Source organism: Trachinotus anak, unplaced genomic scaffold, assembly GCF_046630095.1.
Source record: "Trachinotus anak isolate AG129_WGS33_773 ecotype Australia unplaced genomic scaffold, CSIRO_AGI_Tana_v1 ptg000011l, whole genome shotgun sequence".
NCBI classification, from domain to species: domain Eukaryota; kingdom Metazoa; phylum Chordata; class Actinopteri; order Carangiformes; family Carangidae; genus Trachinotus; species Trachinotus anak.
The window spans coordinates 26,773,546-26,793,501 of record NW_027273862.1 but is presented as its reverse complement, the minus strand read 5'-3'; the positions used below and the strand labels follow the sequence as shown (position 1 = coordinate 26,793,501).

Sequence of the window (19,956 nt, the reverse complement as noted above, 5' to 3'; positions counted from 1 at the left end):
GGACACTAAAAAGTTACCTGTATCCCCCTGCTGACTCACAACAACTTGCTCTGTATTCTCACTGAAGGTGAAGGGCAGGCATGCTCCCCTCTAACCTCCAAATTCAACAAAGCAGAGTAGATTTTCTACCAGGCAATTCTGTAAGTTACCAGCACCAAATGGTCAGCAGAAATAACAATGTACCCACCATGGGCTGTCATGCCCCATTTTAGAGCCTCACAATGGCTGCTTTCAGAGAGAAATCCTCCATACTTTTTCTTTAGTCCATAGTACTTATTCCATCTTTTATTATGCAGTCTAATGAGATCTCTGCTTGCATGAAAAAAAGCCACATCTTCAACATTGATACCTTTAGAGAAACATATTCATCATCTCAATCTTGACTTTTGTCCTTAAAACACCCCTTTTGTTCAGGAAAAATATGGTGCACACTTTCTTACAATGCCTAGTGTTAGGTACAGGTGCCCTATGACAGTGTGGTATTAGCAGCATGAGGGACTCAGAGAGATAATCCTCACTATGAAGTGATGATTCATCTGGGTGTGGCGGCTTAAAGAAGAGAGAGAGGGCTGCAGGGTCCCCAAAGGGTTTTAAACAAGTAAGAAGAGAAACCAAACACAGCAGCAATTTAAATATTGCTACTTTCTAATCACTCACTGTCTGAACCTGCAGACTTCAACTGAAAGAAAGCAATTGCACAAAGCAGCTAAATCCAAAATGAAATTCTTTGTGTAATGTCCGTTTCATGCTCACACATATGGAGAATATTAATTTGCCATCTGGGCAGAATCTCACGTTGAGTTGGATATGTGTTACCCTACCTCATCAAAAACAGTAGAACAGTCCAACTTGTCCTGAGCTGAGAGCTGTACTTCCCTCTAACATAATTGCAAACCATAAGTGTTAAAGCTAGGCCCTCACCCACCAAATGACTCTCACTTCACTCCCCTGTGACGACTCACATTTATCTCGGCCAATAATTTTGTTGTTCTTACTATTTTTGTACATGAAGCTTAAAGAGAGTGTTACAACCCAGCTTGTTTTTGGGAAAAGGGAGGCAACATGAAACAAGATGTGGTTGGCTAAGCAAAGTTTTTCATTTAGAAGAGGCTTGGGAAAATTGCTACAAAGAATAAATTAGGTTAACTCAAAGGGCAAACTGGGCAAACAGATTCTGTTAAAACAAAGAACTAAATAGACCAGTGGAGGACTCTAGATAAATAAGAGTTGCAACTAGCTTTCTAAATGAAAACAGAAATGAAAATAAAACTTTTCACCGCTCTGTCCTACAAGAAATAAAACAGCCCAAACATCAACCGTGTTAATGGATCTAAACAAAGATTTTTCCACAGACGTGTGTGGTCTTTTCTACTTTTCTCTGCACCTGGTCCAAATCCCAAATAGTCCAACACATATTTCAATACTAATACGCAAGCTCAACAAAAGTTCAACAGCTATGCTTGTGAACTGGCAAACTCTGAGCATCAGCGGTGCCCACTGTCAGACTGACCAGGCTTCAGTCCCAAACGGCATCTGGTTGATTGGTGGGCTGGATCAGGTGCTGCTCCAGTCAGGACTCAGCCAACTAGGAAAGTGGTGATGTCTCAAGCACCTGCAACCAATCCTACCTTAAGGACCACACATCCCACTTAACATACAGGCCACAGTTGTCCACTGGGGTTACATGCACTGAGGGTTCCGGCTGCGGCCAGGACAAGAAGGGTGAAAAAATACAGACGAATCCCCTTAAAACCATATCCCAATTTAAACAGAAAAAAAAAAAAAAACAGCTAACATTTGACATTTATCGGAAATATGAAGGGGTACAATCACGATTCACTCCCAGGTGAAATGACCGTAGTCACAGGCATTTTTTCGGTTCCAGCTCCGATCAGTAGTGATGTAAACATAACATCCAGGACCACACTGTCGTTTTCACCTCCAGAGCACAAGCACTGCAAACAGACCTGACACCTGCCCAACACTGTGCCATTAAACCATGGATGTATTATAAGACCTGGATACGGCGCCGCCGCTCAGACTTGCAGACAATATTTCCCAGTGCGGCCCCTGCGGCCCAAAAAGCATTTTTCCCATAGTAAAAGAGAGGCCAGTAAAACTTTCAACAGGACACCTCCAGCTGTGCACACAGCCACAGTCTTCTATAGGCAGCCACAGATCCTGAACAGTGTAGTAGATATTAAAGCCAGCGCTGTCGTCCACCTTCAAAATCTACCACATCTTTCAGGATGTGCGACAGAGATGAAGACACCAGAATCACCTGCCCTCTAATTGGACTCTGCTTTGTGATTGGACCGTCTTTGTCCAATCATTTTAAGGTGTAAGGATGGCGTCAAAATTGTGCTTGTAAATTCAGTGTCACACACTGTGTAGGAACTTTGAACACCAAGTTTTACACAGTTGTCTGCTTTGTATCTATACACAGACGTTGACAAAAGCAGTTCTTCCACGGTGTCTTTGTGTTACCTCACCACTCATTTCATTTGGTCAGATTTTAAAATCACACGGTCTTTTTACAAATACAAATCTCCTCTACACAAGCACAATGTCTTCACATGTATATACTTGAGTTTCTCATACAGATTTTGCAGGTTTACAAAGATTGATTTAAAACTACATTTGGAATTATTTGTGAACATCACTTTATAAGCTCAAAATCCTTTTGATCCTAGTTTAGGTATAGGTATGTGATGGAGTCACGCCCATGACTTACCATTTCTTGCTGGGTGTGGGGCACCATACAGGATGTGGTCCTGGCCTGAGGTGGGTTCTGGCATCTCTATGAAAACATGCAGTTGTACTAAAATACATTTTCCATTGCAGGGCAAATCAAGACATTTTAGGCAGTTTTTCACAAAACAATATTGAGAAACATTTACTTTTAATAATCCATTTCACTTACCATTATAAACTCAGTCAAGTGCAAGTTATGAAGTTAGCTCCCATCAGTCTCAAAGGAGGTTATCGCACACAGCTCCAACTGCAGATACTGTTAACAGGAATCCTGGAAAGATTTTTAAAAGCTTACATTACTTGGTTGTGGTTTAAGTGGCATTTACTGGTGCCAAAAAAAGAGAAGTTGGTGTTTTGTTTTTTGTTTTTTTTTTAAACCTTACTGATTGGACAATGACAATCCAGTCACAAAGTTCAGTCAGAGGGCAGATCATTCAGTTGCCTTCAGCTCCACGGCAGATCCTGAAAGGTGTAGTAGATTTTCAAGCCCATGCTGTCCTCCATCTTGAAAATCTACTACACCTTTCAGGGTATAGGCAGAGATGAAGGTAAAGGAACCACCTGCTCTCTGATTGGACTCTGCTTTGTGGGATTGTCGCTGTCCAATCAGATTAAGTTTAAAAAAAAAAAAAAAAAAAAATTTTTGAAAAAGGGTCAGAATGTGTACTTGTCATTTTTGAGCATAGGGGTGGGCGATCTGGCCAAAGGTCATATGTCAATATTTCCAGCTTTATCACGATCTACATTGTTTCCACTGATTTTATTGTGAAAGTCCTAACCGGAAGTAACGACGTCTTTTTCCGCCGCTTCGACACCAGCTCCAGATGTTAGCCAGCTAGCAGCTCTTCCTCAACAATGTTGTCTTACATGTACAAACTGTGCCACAACCAACCACATTTCACGCTGAGCTCATATGGAGGATTCTTTTGGACAGCATAGTTATATATGAGGTATATTTATGAGGCTGCTAACCAGCTGCTAACCAGCCGCTAACCAGCTGCCCCGCCTCCTGTGTGCCGCCTTTACCGCAGGTGTCTCATTGGCTGGTGACATTAGCTCTTGTTCTGTTCAGGTGAAGAATATAATAATATATAATATAATATAATATAATATAATATAATATATGTCTGTGAGCCAAACGCACCAGGCTGCAGAACAAGGGCCGCTCTCGCCAGCTGCGGTTAGCATGCTAGCTGCGGTTAGCATGCTAGCTGTTTAACAGGTGGCAGTGGGCAGGTTAGCAGCGTTAACCCTGGACATTAACCAGGGCTCTCTAAATATAGCAGCTTTAATGAAGGCATCTGTACATTCATATTAAAAGTTGATCATATGCCAAAGTGAGATCACCCAGCCCTGGTTTCACAGTTTTCTGCACAAAGATTTGAACAAAAGCACAACTTCTGTCACACTGTCTCTGCATCAGCTCACCACTGGTGTCTCCAACAATAACATCACTTCTCAGAGATTCAGCAGCTACAAAAACTCTGTTCAACATATTCAGCGTCTCATTTGTGCCGAGTTTCCCTCTTTGCAAACAAAACAACAAGCATCAATATTTCAGTTCATTTCTCTCATGATGCAAAGGCCTCGTCCTCCAACCAAACAGGCTCTGATGAATAAAGTGAACTCTCTTACCTTCGGTGCTGCAGAGGAGGAGATCCGCTGGAGGCTGTTGACAGAGCAAAGCCTCAGTTTCTGCCTCATGTTTGTTTGTCGCTGCTTTTTAAAGAAGAAAACGCGCGTTTTCTGCCCAATCAGCGCAGGAGGGCAGCGGATAAACAGCGGCTCTCTGCGGCTCTGCGGCTTCCTCTTCCTGCTCCACCGGCCTCCACTGCCACAAGGATCAGCGTGTTTCTGCGTGTTTGTCCCCGGTTTATATTTCTGACTTTACTCACATCATTCTGGCAAAGACTCGACCGAGTCTAACCAGTTTGTTTCCGGTTTGTTTCATGAACACACGGGAAATATTAAAGCAGAAACATGAAGGCCAGAAACAACAGGAAGTGCCGGTGAAGGAAATGTTTAAAGTTCATAAACTGCAGCGGTGAGTGAAGGTAGCAGCCCAACCACAGCTGTGCACAAAGTTTAACTTACTAGTAAATAATAATCACAACATTCATAAACACACAGTTCATTCGTTTGAAGCAACTTTGAATAAATAAAAGGCTTAAATGTCACCAGTGATATTTGGGCCCCAGGAACAGTGAAGTCTGTGTCTGAAAACACGTCACTGTCCTAAAGCTGGAAACCAGAGAATCCTCCAGAGACAACACAACGACACTGACTTTGAAATGTTCGCAGCTGTGTCTTCCATCAAAATACTGATTAAAATCTGTCAGTGATCAATGAAAATGTGGAATGCAGGAAATGCATCAGTCTTTAATTGAATCACTCACATTGAGAGCAAATGAACAAACACAGCAGAAAAACAGACTCTGGAACGATCGACTGAAAAAGTCAAAGGTTTGTTCTCAGCATCTACAGCTGAAATTAATTTGAGCCACTGGGGGAAATGAGTTACCGTGCTGACCCTATAATCTACAGTAGCTGTGCTGTGTTCCTCCTAACACGTCTCATTTGGCTTTTAAATTTTGTACAAAATTTGAAATTTGAATCTCATTTCGGGCCAAGAAATGATATAAACATTTTATGGCCTCACAGCATCAGAGCCCCGTTCACTGTTAAAGAGCAAACCGGGTCGACATCGAACATTAATGTTCTCTCTTTGGTTTCTAACTTCAGTGAAGAGCTGCATGTTCACAAATATTGACCAAACTGTTCTGAGGCACAGGAATAAGAAAAGTGAGTTCTGTCAAAGTGTTGGGTTCTCCTTTAAATGCACAGTCCTGATTATGATTGTAGCGTCCAATCCATGATTATAGTGGTCTGTCCTCAAAGCATCTGGTGCAGGAAAATAACAGACTCAATTATAAACATTAAGGTCATTACAAAAGCCTATAGAAGACTTCAATAGAATTATCATATAAACTTGAAACTGAAAAAAATCCATGATAGAATTGAGATTTCTGACACATGTATGTGTTCTAGGATAAAACACTGGACTGAATGAATGTGAGCAAAGCAGGACAAGCAGGTTCCATCTGAAGGTTTTTAATCTTTTGCTTGCAGTCAGTCGGGTGTGAGTGGTTCATGTCTACAAATGAAAGAAAGCGAACAAACAGGTCAAATTCTATCACTTTATCTTGAATAAATCAACAAACAATTCTAAATCAAAATCAGTACATACATTATCGCTTTAAATATATAACGGTGGGAGAACAAACCAAGGAGATTAAATGTACCACTTAACAACAAAACACACATCACTTGAGGAAATATAATGAAATAAACGACTCACTCGACACACTCAGGAACAAAGGTGAGAGCAGCTCAGCTGAAGGACAAACGGAGAATGAGCTCAGGACACAGAACAAAGAAAACTCAAGACACCTGTGTGAGCGGCTCAGTTCTCCACCTGTGCTCCTCAGCCCAGCAGTCATGTGACCCCACTTCCCACAGGATGCTTTATTTAAGTATCATTTAAAAAGAAAATGCAGTACTCCATTTTGCATTTTCATTTTCACATACTCATGTGTGTACTCATCTACGAACATATTAAAATGATGATTTTCAAAGACTGAACCTGCTCTGCAGTGACAGTATTTAAACATAATGAACAAACAGCTCCTCAGGCCACTGCATTTACATTTACATGTCACTGCGCTCTTTAGGGGTCAAAATGAAAATGCACTCAGTCCTCTCATTGAGGCAGGTCATCAGTGAGGACGTCACTTCCTCGTCAGTTGTAATGTTTCTGTCACTGGGGCAGTGGTTGTAGCTTGTTCCCTGTAAGGAAATGACCAGAGATGAAATTTAAAGATTTTTAAATGTATTACAATAAGTGATAAGATGCTGAGAGACAGTCTCATCTCATCAGTGAGGACATCACTTCCTCCTCTCTCGTCACTTTGTCTGGGGCAGTGGCAGCAGCTTGTTTTACCCGTCTGTGTCTTATATCAATACAACTCCATGGAAATTACCAGACATATGATTTAAAGAATTTATCTGTGGGCGTGAATCTCCATCAGCTGAGTCTGCTCCCTCTGCAGCTCCACCTTGATCCCTCACCTAAATGCACTCTTCTTCTCAGTCAGCAAGATCTTTAGATCTTGAATTCATTTCAGATATACAGCCTGTAAAATGATGAGGTTGATGAGTATGTGATCACTTCCAGTGGTGATGGCTCACACAGTAAACTCAGAATAACAAATCTAAATAAATGCAGGTGAAAGACCTTGTAAACATGTTTGTTGTCTCCATTTTGCAGCACTGAGAGTCACTCAGCAACAGTTTTTTGACTGATAAATCAAAGTTTAGGAGGATGTGCACACAATGAATGCACTCGTGAACGCACAGCGCCAGATCGAGAATGTTTTTCGCTCATTCTCATTGCCCAAAGGTATAATGGGAGAGACACTACTGCACAGTCTCTATGGGCCGCATAACGCGGAAGTAACCCAGAAGCCAGAAACTTTTTCGGCGTATGCGCCAGGTGAGCAACTTGTATTGAACTGAATAGGCGCCATTTTTAGATCCGTCATCCAGGTCTTATATAGGACAAAAGCCATCATTAGCTCTTGGCCTAAATAAATCCTTGATCTTTTGTCTGTAGTTTAATTTATTTGCCAAGAGCATTAAAGTATGGAGATCAACAGCATGGTACCATACCATGTTATCTTATTATATTTTCTTATGACATTCTGCCGAATAGTCCCTAATAAAGATTGAAAATTTATTGTCGAATCTGTCATTTTTGTGCAGTTTAGCTGGCATGACAGTTGTCTGTTGCTGCAGAGAGACAGACCTTATGGGATATGAGAGAGCAAGATATGAGAGAAGACTAGAGCATCTGTTAATTTTAATCCATGCTTTATGCTGATATTATCATAGACTGAGTCTGACACTAATTGATGGCTGCACAGTAGTGGTCCACCCACATGGTTAAACCTCCTAGGCTAGAGATACAGAAAATCTCCAAACGTAAGATGTAGAGATTTATACAACAAACAAGGAACATTTGATTGTTTAGCTCAGAGGAATAACATTTTTCAATATAATTAACAGCAAGTAGATTAACCTAGTTAGAGGGTTGCAGTCAGTATATTGTCAGGAATTTATAGTTAATATGACATTGCTGTTCTAAGCTGTTGTTCTTTGTTCCAACTCTTCCCCTTAAGCTGTCCCAACAAGCCACTTTGAGTCTTCAGTGGCTCTCCAAAATAAAAGGTGTGGGTCGTGTTAAAATAGCTCAACTGTAGAATGGGACACCACTTGTCTTGTTCATATTACCAGACACCAACAACAGATGATGTGATGACACATGTGCTGGGTGAGCCACATTCACTGGAACAGATACTATCCTCAAACACCGTATCAGGTTGTCGTAAGTGAACACTGGGAAATCTAACTCTAGCTTTAATTGACAGAAAATGTTAATGTTATTACGTAGGCGACATCTGCGAGGTGAAGTACAACACCATCACAGAAACCAACAAAAATAAAGAACAAAAATTTGTGTATCACCAGTCTATACAATAAACTTTTAGTTCAAGCACAGCAGAGTTTGTCTCAGCTCTCAACCTTGATCCGGATAACATCCTTCTTTGCTATGTTTGACTTACCCGGTTGGATGTTTCCCAGGTCACAGTTCTGGCATGAAAGGGCTGTGAGATGGTGGGCAGACTGAGCTAAGGGGTTCCCACTGCTGCTGATTGTGTCAGGACTCACCTTGAGACAGCAATGACAAAAAAAAAATGCTGGGGACAGAAAGCAGAGCAGTGAGTCAGAGAAAGGAATAGACCAAGAGACCATGTTCGAATGTCAAACAAGCATCACAACAGGACTGTGGTAGAGCGTAGCGGTAGGCAGTGTAGGGATGTGACAATGTGACAGTGTGTCCCTGCATGGGGTTCACCCACATGAGCAGTGATTGGGGACAAGGAGAAAGAACAGGAGGGCAGTTGGTTAAATAAGACCAGACAACACCAATACTTTCCCCTGAACAACCTTTCATGCCCTTCAATACTCAAATGGCTGAATCCAACAGTGCTACTGACTGACTGGACTTCAAGGACATCGTTCATCAATGTCAGCATGCAGTTTGTCATTATGGGTGACGATAAGATACACATGGGAGACAAATTAAGTAAAAAACTTGAATAAATGAACAGAGATACCTGGTAAATGTAGAAACTTCCTTACAGGTGACCATGGCTGTGGTCAAAAAGTAAAAATCTCCTTTCCTAACCACTTTTCCTTGACCTCGAAGGAAAACTTGAGGTCAAGGAAAATATATATAGATATATTTATATATATCTATATATATATGAAATTTGGACAGATTTGAAAAAAAAAGCTCAGCCGATCATTTGGGGATTTCCAAAAGTTTTGGGTTGTGTCACAAACATAAAACAGGCGCTCTCTTGTCTCTACATTTGTGTGGGTCTGCCGTGGTGAAACTACAATGGTGCATTGCTTTCAGTCGCTTTAACCAGTGCTGCTGCAAAGAATTGTGGGACGGCATTTTCTCCCTTCCTTTTGTAAAGCAAGGTCCAGTGTTCATCATCACCATCATCATCATCATCAAAACACAGAATGAGGGAATATCCTTTGCATGAATGCTGTTCTATAGACTCTGAGAATCTGTGAGCAGGAACATTGAAGGTGGTTGTTGTGGTGGATTAAAATCTTACTTGCTCATTCAGCACCCATCTGAATGTGTCTTAAAATTGCCTATTAGTGAGCGTGATTCTCCTCTTTATGTGCATGTACTGCAGGTGTAAGCAAAATAGCCACAGTATAAAGCCTTGATTGGCAGAAGCCATTTAGAAAAATCCTACTCATACCCCTACATGTTATGTGTGTCTATTGAAACCTTCCTACATGATCTGTCAAAATTCTGTGTTCTTTCTTTAATAGTATTACATTTAACTGTGATAATTGCTGACACTGTGTATTTGCTGTAATGTCGTGTTGTACAAATCTGCTCTCCTTTTCTCCCACCTTCCCTTTCCGTCCTCTGTCTCCTCTCTTTCTCCATCTCTCTCTCTGGCCTGGTGTAACAGTGCAGCTGAGGCTGATAATAAGCTGTGGTCACACCATACAGTCTGCTCTCCATCTGGATGCAGACGCCACTGTGGAAGGCAGAGAAAGAGAGAGAGAAGGAGGAGGGTGAGCTAAGAGGGGCAGAGGAAATTTGGGTCACGCTTGAAGCCATAATGATGGTATAATGCACCAGCACAATCTCTGCTGCAGCACCGAATAAATCAAAAATGCAACACCCTTCATAGATAATAACTAATGGCTCCTCTCGACACCCCAAGCCAGTGCACATTATGAATCTGCACCCAACAAGTTAGACAGATGAATCCGATATCTGACATTGAATACCCTGAACCACACGCATACACACGCCCTCACCTCTCAAGCTGGAGCCAGTGACATTTCACAACTACCTCCAAGGCACCCAAACAAAGATTGATCAGAGCAGAAGGTATCAAGCAGGAGATTATGGGACCAAGTTCCCTGAGTTTCCATTACTGGCCTCCTAATCCGTTTATAAGGATACGTTCTTAATGGGCATGAGCAGTGAGAGCTGTGTGCATTGTGTGTGCGAGGGAGAGGTCGTCCATCATGGGCCGCCCTCTGAGGAGGCGAGAGGACAGCAGGGAAGGTTAATCTGAGCCTGGATCTGACTGAAGCTCACATCTATTCAGCGTCCAAATCTCCAGCGACAACGCCAAGCGATTTCGCTGCTTTCTTCTTCTGCTCTTGTCTGCATCTGTGATACATATGCCAGATAAGCATGGGTCAGCCACCCCGACACGCTGCACAACAATATCATAGCACAATATCATCCTTTTCACCAAAAACGGTGAAAAAATCCTCTCATTCAACATTTGGATGAGACAGTTTTAGCTGCAGGTGCAACTTCATCCGCTGTAGGAGTAATCTAAAGGTGAACTCGATTATATTTAATCGGCCATTCGCACAAATAATCACATAAGGGTTGCCAGTGTCTCTTTTCTTATGTCAGTCATTACTGAGACTCCAAGCTGGTCTGGCTCTGCGTATGTGCTCCCATTTTCCTGGCCCCATCAGCAACCCACAAGTGTACTTGGTGTGACTTCATAGTCACAGGCCCCTGTGCTACCCACTGGCTCTGTTTATTTTCTGGATATGCTCAAATCTCCCAGGCCACCTAAACTACCCTATAAATCTGTGTATCGTTTGTTCATAGACTATACTGATGGCCCCCTAAAGTACTCTGGGACTCTGTATTAGCTCTGTCTTAGAAACGCTCAGATTTCCCAGGCTCATTGAACTTCCCACTGGCTGTTTGTATTTTCTGATAATTCTCCAATTTCCAAGACAACAACCCTCTACCTAAGTGTATTTGCTAGAAATGCTCATATTTCCCAGGTCCTCTAAACTCCTGTATCTCATGGTCCTGTTTGGAGCTTCAAGTCAGCTTGTATGCAGATATTCCTCTATTTACACCCACAAGAAACCTTAGAGCTGTGGGTGAGGTGGAATAACTGATGGCCTCACTGGCTTCACACACACACAGAGATTTCATACTATAGGAGAAATTTTGAACTGCTTTTGAGTTTGCTTTGAAATATTTTGGTAGCTGCATGTCTCCTACATGTGCAGCCTGTTGCATATTTAATCTGACAAGTTCCTGCTCTCTTTCTGAAAAGGTCAACTCCCCATTCTGGCTTTGAGAAGTGAGACTGACTGAAGAGGAAAAGAGTCAAAATGAGAGTTATGGTACCACTGAGAGAACAATCATCTGTGTTTTAATCTGCCCCACCCCATACCCTTTCCAGAGGTTTCTGGTGGAGTGCTGCTTGGGCGCATTTGTAGAAATCGCTTTACTATTCCAACAGAAAATATGTAACTTCACACCTCCCAACTCTTCCATCACTGTCTGCCTCCACTGGTGCACAGGATACAGAGAAGTCATGATGTATTCATGAGCTCCACATGAATATGAAAATCTGAGGGGAGAAAACATTCTTTGACAGATCTCTTCACAAAAATGCAATCTGCATGACACGATTTCAGAGCAGAGAGGTGTTGCAATATTTCTGAAAACCTTCTATATGATATCAGAATGTGCACTCATTGCTTTGATTTGCCCAAAGACATAAGCTTTATGAGAATAAATGGCGTGTCTTTGAACCAGAATCACGGCAGAACCAAGTCTATTGAGCAGCAGCCTATTTTAGTTGCATTTTCCTGAGGTGAAATAAACAAAAAACACGGTATTCATTTGTGTGCTCCCTTGTGATTTTTCTGAACACCTACACTGGCACGGAGCTAGATACCAGGGTGCTGCACGCAGCTTTCATTAGGCAAGCAGAACCTCAGCCAAAGGCATTAGCTGCTCCTAATTATTATAAACTGTTTCCAGTTTTAACTGTTTTCCACTTAACCTTATGATGACTCACATTAAGATAAACAGCAGTCACAGAAGCCTCTGGTCTGGCTCCCTGCACATGTGTCACCACATAAGAATCCTCTCTGTTTTAAAGAAGAGAGGAAATTACCAATTTCAGTGACAAAAACAAACAAACAAACTAAAAAAAAAAAAAAAAACAGTACAGACATGATTCATTTGTCAGTCACACTTTACAAAACAGCTTATCAATTAAATACCTCAGTGTATTTTTATGTACCTGCATTTCATTTTTTAGTGACATTGCTCCCAAATAAATTTTTTTTTAAAAAGGCATACAGGAATGAAACAGTGAAAAGCAGTAAGTTGCATTATCGTTTCAATCTCATCTTATTTTCTCTTTTTTGGACATTTATATGTATACAGAAAAATGTTGGTGGGTATGAACTCTTGTAGAAGCCTCTAGGTATTTGCACAACCACAGAGGTATAATATAGTGATGATGGAAAACAAGGAACAAGACGCTTTCAGTGACAATGGTAAGGTTGAAACTGCACCTTAATCGAAATCCACAGTATTACACAAAGATGCAGTGGCTTACAAATCAGCTGCAAATCGATTTCTGAACATTTTCTCCCATGGTGAAGTGGGAGCAGCTGTTTTTGGGTGTCTAGGGTTGTGGATGAACCTTTATATACAGTCTATGGGATGAACAAGTTACATCCACTTTCTGCACAGACGAATTTGAGGTGACTGACACATAAAAGGGGCTATTTGTACGTTTTTTTCTGCCGCTGAATGAGGTTTCTCCCCGGGAGCGGGTGGTGGTGATTGTCACTTGACAAGAGCTTCAGACACTGTTGTGTTTACAAGACAAAAGGTATAATACGCCCTCTGAGCAGTGCGACTTCTTCAGGGAACATTAGAGTGTACAGTTAGTCAGTACCGGAAAGTGAGGACATGCGGCGCGGCTAGCTGGCTAGCATGCTCTTGGTGAGTAAAGGAATAAAGTTTGATGCTGAGCTCAAAATGTTTCTTCTAGACTGGTAAGTAAACAGCTGTTAATGCTAACGTTAGCTATGTAGCATAGCAAAACTTACAGATAGCTCCTTTAAAATTGGCTGTGTCATTTGTGCAAAGGATGAGGAACTGCGTCAGAAAATATTTAGTTCCTTGGTAAAATTCAAAGGGTAAGAGCCTGTGTACATAAAATGTGAATAGAGAAGTTGACCAAACCCTAGAAGCATTACAGTTAGAAACATCCAGTCACTCAGCTCAAACACCACTCACTGACACCTGCGCCTGTCACAGCGTACTGATGTCAACATTTAGAATCAGTAGTAATCTGATAAAACATTCAGAAATTCACTGTTGGATAAATGCAGCAAGTTAAGAACCACAACAACAAAACAACCACATTTAGCTGCAGCTCTGATTCACAGCTTAGGCTCATGGGATATATGGTATTTATAGTCATCAGCCATTTGAATCTGATGGGAAAAAAACTTGTGCTCATAACATGAACCTGTAGTGCTGTTAAATTGTCTGTGCTATGAAAGTAATATTTTTTGGGAAGAAATATTGGAAAAAAATATGGATTTTGGAAAACAGGTTATGTACCAGGCGACCAATGTTAGATGCATGATTACCTATGAAGTCAATGCAACGATGTGAGCTGATGTGAATCTGGGTAATAAACACTCTACACAAAGCTGGAAATGACTCAGTGATACCATCCAGTAAATCTGAATTGCAGCTATTAAAATCGCATGTTCATCATGGATTGATGAGGCCCTTCAGGGCAAAATTACTAAACACTACACAGGCAAATTTTTCTGCATAGCTCTTCATTAGCTGACACTGAGCTGCCTCTTACCATAAATGTGACCAGCATGTGTACTTATTCAGCTCACTGGGGGCCGCGGTCACTTCCCCGATGGGTCATTTTCAGGAGCTGAACAAATCAACATGACCTGGTTAGCAGAAAAGCTCTTTCAGGTGTTGATATGAAACATTCCTTTGATCACCATCTGCACAGCGACCTGAACAAGTGTGTTCAGAGCACCATGAAAGCTGCAGCTCCCTCCGGACCTGCACACTCGCAGGACAGCCTCCTCAGGCTGCACAAACATATTTATCTCTTTTAAGAGATGCCCCAGCTCAGCTTCTCTCTCTCAGGTGCTGGACATATTTTTACCCTGCAATACTCAGGAAACACCTGTGGGCAGCTGGATGTTCCTCAACTCCCCCCTGAGATCAGTTAAAAGCAAAACAAGAGCTGCCTGCGGTCACAAAGTCTAGTCAGTCAATTCTCTATGATCGCTCTCTGCACTCCTGTCAGTCACAGCTCTGAGTCACAGCCTTCTGCCGGGACAGAGAGGAAAATGAGACGAGACACATCAGAAAAAGTGTCCTATTTTAAATCCCTCATGGACATGTGAAAGAAACTCTGAATGTTTTTCTACCTGTTAAATGACATCAAAAGGACACATGCAGCGAGATGAGCAACTCCACCTACAGCCAATATAAATAACACCAAGCCAAAGTAGATAGTGCAGTTTCTGAAAAAAAGACTAAATTATAAATGTTAAACTCATTACAGAAGCCTATAGGGGACTTTATTAAAACGATCATGTAAACTTGAATATGAAAATGTAATTTTTCACACACGTGTTCTAGGATTACGTTGGACATGAGTTCATGAATATGAGCAAAGGAGAAACAGTCAGAAGGTTCCTTTTGAAAGTATTTAATGTTTTGCAGTCAGTCAGGTGTGAATGGTTCCAGTATTTCTACACTTGAAAGAAAGAGTACATACAGGTCAAAGTTTATCATATTATTATTAATAAAGCACCAAACAATTCTAAATCAAAAGCACCACATCAGACATTTTCACTTTAAATATATAATCAGGTGAGAAGAAGCCTAGGAGATTAGAGGTACTACTTAATAAAATAAACATGACTTCAGGAAATATACTGTGCTGTTCAGCCCAGCTGTCATGTGACCCCACTTTTCACAGGATGCCTTTTTTAAGCAAAAATTAAAAAGAAAATGCAGTAATCCAATTTGCATTTCCACTTTCACACAATCATGTGGGTGTTCTATGACGATATTCAAATGAAAATTGCAAAGCTGTTTGATATTTCATCTTGAAAGACTTCACCTCCTCTACATTGACAATATTCAAATACAAAAAGCAAACAGCGCCCTCAGACTATTCATTTACACGTCACTACGCTCTTTTGAGGTCATAATGGAAATTCAGTCGGTCCTCTTATCAGGCAGGTCATCTGCGAGGACATCACTTCCTTGTTGTCTCTTTGTCTGTCTGGGCCAGTGGCAGCGGCTTGTTTTACCTGTCAGTGTATGAAACTGTGTTTTATATCAATACAACTCACAGGAAATTACCACAGGTCAGATTTAAAGAATTTTAAATGCATTAGTGATACGTTGCTCAGAGACAGGAGTCTGGTAGTTAGTCTGATCCCAGTGCACAGCAGAGATGAGACCAGCTGTAGGAATCACTGCAGTATTATGTTATGTATGTTATGTTATGTAATATGCAGTATTTATTGTTATTGGAAGCATTTAATGTGCTTTGTTTTTAATTGGCAAGTTTGCTAGCAACTCAGCTAATGATATGATTTAATGGCAGGTTTATGGTACCACATGGTAATTGGGTTGAACACCATAAAATGTGTTTGCTGCCACTTTCAGGACATTTGGTGTTTGGATCAACCTAATAATGATCATAATAATAATAATGATTTACAACAATAAAACAAACAAAAAAGATGTTTAAGTCGGCACATAATGTAACAAACATCATCACTGGCCTGTAGATGAACATCATTAGAGATGTCTAGTACACATCTAAATTGCAAGGTCTTGCAGTCAAATCTCCTTTTGAAATTTTGGGAATAAAACGATCTGTATGTATAAAACTGGTGTGGGTTGGAGTTTAACTGTAGCAGGCTCAAGAGCACGTCCTCATGTGACTGGTAATGCTTATCATGCACATTTTTACAGGTTAACAACCTCCTCTCCAGGCAACTGTTGTGGAGAATGTTTCATATCCAGATTTTATACTCAACATTAACTTTTTCTTTCCTTCCCTTTTTCTGTTTCTTCTCCATCTCCGTTCCTTCCAGTTCCTTCCCTCCTTTCATTCTTTAACTGACTTGGTGAAGAGTGAAACCATCTTCATCACACATGGAAACCAAACTCACCTTAATGATAACTGTCAGTTTCAATGAGTGATAATCATTTATGTCATTTTTCAAGCAAAAGTTATGAAAATGCTCTGGTTCAGCTTTACAAATCATCATTGTTGCTGTTTTTTTTCAGCTAGGGAATTTTGACAATTTTGTGTTCAAGCAATTAATGCAAGGAAAATAATCAGTTTCAGCCCTGTGCATATTGGTGTTTTTACTTTGATATAAAGAAAATGTTACATTTGTTTAGTTTCACTTTAGTAAAATTTAGAATTTTACTATTCACCACTATTTCACAATGCTGTAGCATAATATTAAATGATATCCGAACTTTATCCAGCGATAAAATGCACTACAGTCCATTTAGTTTGCCAAGCATCATGATGGCTGTTCCTGTACCACAGCAGATTTGAAAACAAGATGATGAAAACTGCAAATAATTAGTTTGTTGCTCCCAGAGAATCAAACACGCTGCAAAGTGAATGAGAACATCTGTCTCAACTGCCGCAGAAACAAAGAAGAAGAGAAGGTATAAAAAGCAGGAGGGGAAGAGAGGAGGACTGCCATCCTCAGATTTCCAGAGGGAAAACACAACTGAAAGATAACAAGTCAGTGAACATACCATACAGCACATCACAGCCCAAATTTCACTCCGTACAAAAGACTAGAAAAAAAACATTCCACCACGGCAAATAATACCCTCCTCCTCCTGTCAGTGCACACACACTGTGCAGCCGGCTGCTCTCTGGGTTGCAATAGCAGTGGTGTCATGCTACAGACTAGTACAGTCGGGTTCAGTCTGATAGAAAAAGTGCCCAGACGGAGGGCACTGTTCAGCTCTGTGACACAGCCTGGCAGACAGCTTGGCTGATGTTGATGGCTTTAGGTGAAGAAAAAAAAAAGACAAATGGATTGATGTTGGCTGGTGCTGGAAACGACTCCCATGGTGCTCTGAGATCTCTTAAGTTAATGACAGTGGTCTGCCATAAACACTATGCAACCTTTGAGGTGCTGCTCTGAAAAGAACTCAGTGTCAGTTCACAATTAAGGAGATGAATAATTGATTTGTCTCTTGTTCTACTTCAAATGAAGTCACTGCAGACTTGTGGTAAAGTTTCCCATGAAATATTATTAATCAGTGTGCCTAGCAGTTAAAAAAGTTTAAAAGCACTGAATAATGACATTATTTACACTATTATACCACAGGCGTTTTACTTTTTGACTCCTGAATAGCACCTTTCATGCCAAACTTTAAGGGAGAACATATGCACACGGATCAATAACGAGTAAGATCTTACACTGCAGTCGGACCTTTGAGGTCAAAGGAAATGTTGCTGCTGTCTCCAGGCAAAACTGATGGTTATTAAAATACCCACACGGTAAAATCGGAGCTTCATCTGTAATACAGTCACCATCCACTGTCAGTCTGTGCAGGATCTAAACCCTGAGTTAGCTGAGGATCATTTGAGAACTATATTTTTGACCCATCATCATCAACGCACAGGTTGTACAATAAACTACAGAACGTGGCACATTGTTTACATCTGATCTCTCAAAGTTGTATTTCATACTGTTATATTTAAGTCTGGACCAAATCAAAGTAAAGACTGTTCTTTATAAAAGGACTTGGTCAGAGAAAAGCGTGTGAGAAAAAATGAATATTCAAAATGATGATGTTTGAGTTTGGTGAGGGAGTTTCAGAATCAATACTTTAGTGGGAACTTGCCTCTGAGACAAAGGTTTTCATCACAGTTGTAGCTTTAACCACCTAGTTTTCTTCCTGCAGGAGCTGCACATTTGTGTGGAGCCCTCAGGCACCCGTGTATGTATTTCTGCAACAGAATAAATCCAGTGAAATGTGTTTCCTTACTTCACACGTGACTGAGACAGCATTAGGACACATTTATCTGTCCACAGGCTGGGGCAACACTGATGTTCAGCTGCCACCTGGTGGTGAAAAACAGACTGCACATCAGAGATGGAGCACTGTGGAGGGCACCAGGTCGGCCTTTAACACCACACAACTGTTCTGTTTCCTCGTTTGAGACCTCTCCTCTACTGGAGGCTGTAGTTCATCCACAATAACCAGAGCAAGAAGGATTTCAGTTTTGTTTTAGGGCTTTGTCTCCAACTGATCAGCTGATTTTGACCTGAATTAGGTCCAAACATACTGAAGCTGTGCTGTAGACATCTGGAACAACCTCCTGAAGATGTTACTGCTTTTAAACCTGTTTTCCATTGTTCAACACCAGCATATTATAGGATCTGCACAATTTTGTTTTAATGACACTTTTATGCCATTTTCTTAACTTTTAGGTAGCATGTATGCTGACATGAACATCAAATCCAAATTTCTTTCTTCCTAACAAGTCTCCATCAAATGGCTCTATCATAAGCTAATCACAATTATAGTTGAATAAAGTCCAAAATATTTTCACTTACCAATAGTATGCATTTTTAAAAACGTAGCTAAAATGGTAACACAAACAAAGTTTGATTAAAAACCTGGAAGTCTTTGCCTATAGAAATAGCTATGTGGGAAAGTTGGAAAAGCCATAAAAATTAACCATATTTGAGAGCTGTGGCCACTAGTGTTGTTTTGTCGCACAGAGTGATAAAAAGCAATTCATAATATTTTAAAATCCCCGAAACAAAGAAAATGAATATTTTATTTCATTATTCATGAAATCACAAAAGTACAAACAGCTGCTTAACAGGTTTCCTGATTCCGTATGATCTAGTCATTTCTGATCTACACCCAAATCTGTTTAATAAGCTTGGAATTATTGCCAAAACCAACACTAACAATTATCTAAATGTTTTTCCCCCCTTTATTATCAAATGACAATCATGTGCACTTTAGCATGTTGCCCAGACCCAGCTTTAACCAAACGCACACATTGCAGATTGCAGGTTTTCAGACTTGATGTCTAAGAACCTGCTGCTGGCTGACAAAGACACAGAAAATATTGCAGATATTTATGATGAGCTGTGGCCTCTGATGATGCAAGGAAATCACAAAAACTGCAATTCCTTCAGAGGAATCAAAACACTGTGAACCCATTCCAGTCACCACTGCAGAACTGCTAGACTCAAAGGATTACTGAAAAGCTGGATGCTATGACAATGTTAAAAATATACTACAGGTCAAAAGTTTATAACCCATTAAAATTGTAATTTAAGCAGTTTATTTTTTATTGGGTTGAATTATGTAGATTAAATAACAGCAAGAAAAACATGTTTTAAAATGTCAAACTGGTAGAGAACACGTATATATTTGTGGACATTTACTGTGCGTGTCCATACCAATGTTTTTGACAGCAAAACATTTTTGAAGATAAACATAGCCAAACTGGACGTCCTCTTGTTATGCTCACCAGCATTAAGCCCACAGTACAGCTGAGCGATGTCTTCCCAAGATAGTGGTTAACAGTGTTCATGCTGTGGATGATGTGCAGCGGCTGTACAGCACTGCATTTCTGACGCGCTACTCTGGTCCAACACCGCGTCCATCTGCACAGT

General features: G+C 40.7%; 1 long non-coding RNA gene across 2 annotated transcripts in view; it reads right to left on the bottom strand.

Moving 5' to 3' along the window:
- Nucleotides 1-19,956, bottom strand: part of LOC139628100 (uncharacterized) — a 66,682-nt gene that overhangs the window by 42,587 nt on the left and 4,139 nt on the right. Inside the window, exons 6-10 of one of the 2 annotated variants that reach the window (XR_011692685.1) lie at nucleotides 19,812-19,947; nucleotides 8,436-15,576; nucleotides 4,183-6,600; nucleotides 2,924-3,025; nucleotides 2,735-2,800 (exon numbers count right to left, since the gene is read on the bottom strand). This is a non-coding gene — a long non-coding RNA (uncharacterized lncRNA). Of the gene's footprint in view, nucleotides 1-2,734; nucleotides 2,801-2,923; nucleotides 3,026-4,182; nucleotides 6,601-8,435; nucleotides 15,577-19,068; nucleotides 19,948-19,956 lie in introns of those variants that run through there. The other variant, XR_011692686.1, reaches the window with a different exon arrangement.